Source organism: Engraulis encrasicolus, chromosome 24, assembly GCF_034702125.1.
Source record: "Engraulis encrasicolus isolate BLACKSEA-1 chromosome 24, IST_EnEncr_1.0, whole genome shotgun sequence".
Lineage (NCBI taxonomy): Eukaryota > Metazoa > Chordata > Actinopteri > Clupeiformes > Engraulidae > Engraulis > Engraulis encrasicolus.
Window position 1 is genome coordinate 11,181,257 of NC_085880.1, and position 5,000 is coordinate 11,186,256.

A 5,000-nucleotide genomic window follows, 5' to 3' on the forward strand; every position below is an offset into this window, starting at 1 on the left:
ATTTCCATATTTGCCCCATATCAGCACTGCCAACATTACAGACTTTACAAATACAGTGCTACTTTTAGATTCTACTGTTAGATGGCATACTATTTGACATTTTAGATTAGAACCACAAATATTCTACAGAGCAGCTCAATGGAATGTGTGTGCTGAAATCCACAATGTAAACAATTACAAATGTATCTGGTAGTATTAAGGCTGTTGTAAAAAAAATAAGTAGCCGTGTTATTAAAAAAAACACAAAAATTACGTAATGTAAACTTATTTGTGTGGTTGGTTATATGAATCTGTATGGTTCATTTGCAGTTTGCATTCTTCCTCTTTGATCCAGCTAACTGGCATAGCTTAAAACCTCAATCTTATGTTTCGAACAAACTGTCAAAGCACAGTGAGCTGCATGTTTGTATGAATTCTGCTGTAAGAAAATTCATTTTTATGATTGCATTATGATTTTAGTGTCCAGAATTCTGTGAGCTTTTTTTTTGGTTTCTAATTAATGGCATGATCTTGTGCAATTTTTTTGCATCCATAACGGTGTAGCTGTGTGGTATTTTGTGGCCGGATGATGCTGGACTGGTTGCCATGCCTTAACCCGCAATAAGACCATGAAGCGGTAATATCTAGTTCATCACGCCAGCATGTGCAAGCACACGTATACGTATGCACACACACAAATGTGCGTGCTTGCGTGCACACACACACACACACACACACACACACACACACACACACACACACACACACACACAAACACACATACACACGCACACACACACACACACACACACACACACACACACACACACACACACACACACACACACACACACACACACACACACACACACACACACACACACACACACACACACGTGTACACACACCACATGGGCAAACACACCTGCTGTCCAGGGATGCAGGTTAGTTCCAACTGCTCACCTTAGCACAAATACCAGTCTCATCTGCTCTCTCTCTCTCTCTCTCTCTCTCTCTCTCTCTCTCTCTCTCTCTCTCTCTCTCTCTCTCTCTCTCTCTCTCTCTCTCTCTCTCTCTCTCTCTCTCTCTCTCTCTCTCTCTCATATGCACACACCTGCACTTAATGTACGCTTGTCATTCCACCAAGTGCTCACCTTAGCACAGGTACTTCATCAGTGTATCTTTATCACACACACACACACACACACACACACACACACACACACACACACACACACACACACACACACACACACACACACACACACACACACACACACACACTCACACTCACACTCACACACACACACACACACACACACACACACACTCACTCACAGAAACACATATGCGCACAGCCGCACACATACACGCATCCACATGCACACACACACATACACACCGTGGTATTGGCAGGGTGAAAAGTGGCACACTGCATGTGTGTGTGTGGTTTTGGTTGTGTGTGTCCCGTGGCACCCCGCGTAGGCCCGAATGCTGCAGGTCCTGAGACGAAGACCACACAAATCTGTCGGGTGCAACTGTTCTCACACAGGCCAGGCCAGGCAGCCCCCAAACAGAGCAGAGAGAGAGAGAGAGAAGAGAGAGAGCGAGAGAGAGAGAAGAGAGAGAGAGAGAGGGGAAAAGAGGGAGAGGGGAAAGAGAGGGGGGTGAAGCAGTAAAGAGATGAAGAGACGTGTGTGTGTGTGTGTATGTGCGTGTGTGTGTGTGCGTGTGTGTGCGTGCGTGCGTGTGTGTGTGTGTGTGTGTGTAGTGGCTGGGGGGGCGGGGGGCGGGATGGCGGTTGTCCTACTTATTGAGTCTGGAAGCTTCTGTGCCCCCTTTTCTTTCTCTCTGACTTTCTTTTCCCTCTTTCCGGTTTCTCTCTTCTTTCCTTGTCGCTTCATCTTTTCATCTGTCATTTGTCATTCTTTGCTTTTGTGTTTTTCTTTATCTGCATCTCTTCATGTAAATCTGGACTTCTCCTTCAACTGCTGCCCGAGCCGCTTTCCCTCCTGTTCACACACACACACACACACACACACACACACACACACACACACACACACACACACACACACACACACACACACACACACACACACACACACACACACACACACACACACACACACACACACACTTGCTCTCTTTCTCTCTCTCGCTTGCTCTCTCTCTCTCTCTCTCTCTCTCTCTCTCTCTCTCTCTCTCTCTCTCTCTCTCTCTCTGTCTCTCTCTCTCTCTCTCTGTCTTGCCTTCGCTTCTTTCATTCTATCCCTCCTTTTCCTCCCTCATCCCCTACTCATCTCTTATCTTGTCTTCTTTAATTTCTTTGTCTCCCTCTCCCTCTCCCATTCCATTCCATTCTCTCTCTCTCTCTCTCTCTCTCTCTCTCTCTCTCTCTATTTCTTCCATTCTCTCTCACTCTCTCTCTCTCTCTCAATCTCAGTCGATCTCTCCCATTCTCACTCTCTCTCTCTCTCTCTCTCTCTCTCTCTCTCTCTCTTGCCGTCTCTCTCTGTGTGGTTCTGTTCTGGGCCCCTGCCTGTGATGTGCTGTCATATCCTTTGGTCACTGCAGGTAGGCCCTGGTGGAAGGGGCCAGGGGACGGATGGATGGAGGGGAGGAGAGAGGGGGGGAGGCGAGGTGCTCAGATGCCCAGCCAGGCACCCCTCAGCTCAGCCTCAGCTCAGCACCACACAGCCTCACCACCACCACCACCCCCTGGCCTCTCGCTCACTTGCACTCTCACTTGCCAAGTAATATCACACCATGGCAGCTCTACAACACGATAAAACACCTATAAGACGTTTCTTAGTTTCTCAAGATCTATTTGTGAGTTACCTGACAATGCCTTCAGTAGCGGTAGAACGAGGTTACTGGTTCTTTTCAGAGAAGAGATATGCGGCAAGATTCACACAGACGAACGCACATACGCATGTATGCTCGCTCGCGCGCTTGCACACACACATACGCACACAAACACACGCACACACACACACAAACACAAATAAACAAATTAAGTTTCTTTGCTCTTTGTACTGGCTGCTATCACTACATCAGTGGCTTTCTGCTGCAGTGTGTGTGTGTGTGTGTGTGTGTGTGTGTGTGTGTGTGTGTGTGTGTGTGTGTGTGTGTGTGTGTGTGTGTGTGTGTGTGTGTGTGTGTGTGTGTGTGTGCCTGCCTGCCTGTATGAGTTAACTGTGGCCATGTGTGAGCGTGTGTGTTGTCAGCGGGCGGCCATTGCCCAGTGGCCAGCGCTCTTATCCCTCCGGACCCTTGGTCACACCTCCTCACACACACACACACACACACACACACACACACACGCACACACACACACACCCCATCGGAGGCAGCAGATGGCAAGAGCGGGCATCACAAAGAGAGCGGCCCACACAAAAGCCAGCCATGGCAGAGGAGGGAGGGGGCACAGGGAGAGAGAGAAAGAGAGAGAGAGAGAGAGAGAGAGAGAGAGAGAGAGAGAGAGAGAGAGAGATAGTAGAGAAGAGAGAGCGAGAGGGAGTAGAGGAGAGAGAGAAAGAGGGATTATAGAGAACAGGGTGATAGAGGAAAAGAAGAGGAAGCAGGGAGAAAAGGGAGCATAGAATAGGGAAAGAGAGAGAGAGAGAGAGAGGGAGGGAAAGAGGGAGTGTAGAGAAGCGAGAGATGGAGAGGTAGACGAAGCGAGAGACACAGGGAGAGAGAGAGAGAGAGAGAGAGAGGGAAAGAGGGAGTGTAGAGAAGCGAGAGATGGAGAGGTAGACGAAGCGAGAGATACAGGGAGAGAGAGTGCTAGAGAGAGGAGACTGGCCTGGCCCTTGTGACCCCTCCAGCTTGCCGTCCTGCGGGGTTAAAAAGCGCTGCTCGTGGCGCTGCCGGGCCCGGGCCAAAGCTTTGGTGTGGCGGAGCTCTCGGGTTCTGATCCGCCATCATGCTGCCACCGTGCCATCGCCACACAGAGCCAGCGCCGTGCCAGAGAGTGTCACAAGGCTTCTGTGCGTTTATGTGTATTTTTGTGTGTGGGTGGGGAGGTGGCGGTGCTAGTGGTTGTGTGGTGTGTGTCTGTGTGTGTGTGTGTGTGTGTGTGTGTGTGTGTGTGTGTGTGTGTGTGTGTGTGTGTGTGTGTGTGTGTGTGTGTGTGTGTGTGTGTGTGTGTCCACCTCTGTCCACTCCTCGCGGTGCACAGCGAATCAGAATTAAATAGATAAATAATGTTAAAATTAATTGAGACTAAGCGTTCATTAGTGAACAGAGTTGCTAAAATAAGTGAAAAGGGCCAGGTCACCTTTTCACTGTGTGTGTGTGTGTGTTTGTGTGTGTGTGTGTGTGTGTGTGTGTGTGTGTGTGTGTGTGTGTGTGTGTGTGTGTGTGTGTGTGTGTGTGTGTGAGAGGGAGAGAGAGAGAGAGAGAGAGAGAGAGAGAGAGAGAGGCACATGATGCTACGATCACTCCGGTGAGCCGCGACTCAGGTGGTGTTGTGGGCTGTGTATGTCTTGGGAGCACACAGATTTCTCACTTCCTCTCTCATCTCTTCCTTTTTTTCTTTCTCTTCCTCTCTTTCTGTATTTCAGTCCTTAACTCAGTCTATCTTTCTTTCTCTCTTTCTCACTCTCTTTTGCCTATTTTTTGTTTGCAACTGTCATCTTCTATTTGTCTTTCTCTGGCTTTATCTCTCTCTCTCTCTCTCTCTCTCCCTCTATCTCTCTCTCTCTCTCTCTCTCCCTCTCCCTCTCCCTTTTCCTTTATCCCTCGCTCATCTCAACAGCAACTTCTCTCTCTGCAGTCTCCACATCACACTGTAATGAACAGCTCGTCTTGCATCAGAAAAACACAGGCAGGGGACAGAAGGGCACGACAGCAAGAGCTCCCGTCTCTTCTCTTCTCTTCCTTCCTCCTCGGCGACGCGGCTGTTTCTTCATCTCTTTGAGCTCTCGCGTTCTGATTGACTCCCCCTCTTTCACCCTGACAAGGTGTAGTGGCGCCCTCTTAAAAAGTGAGTGCAATTAGTAGATGTCCCGATT

The 5,000-nt window shown here is 49.0% G+C and overlaps 1 protein-coding gene across 1 annotated transcript in view; it reads left to right on the forward strand.

Moving 5' to 3' along the window:
- Positions 1-5,000, forward strand: part of sdccag8 (SHH signaling and ciliogenesis regulator sdccag8) — a 108,293-nt gene that overhangs the window by 45,809 nt on the left and 57,484 nt on the right. The gene's annotated exons all lie outside the window — the stretch shown is intronic.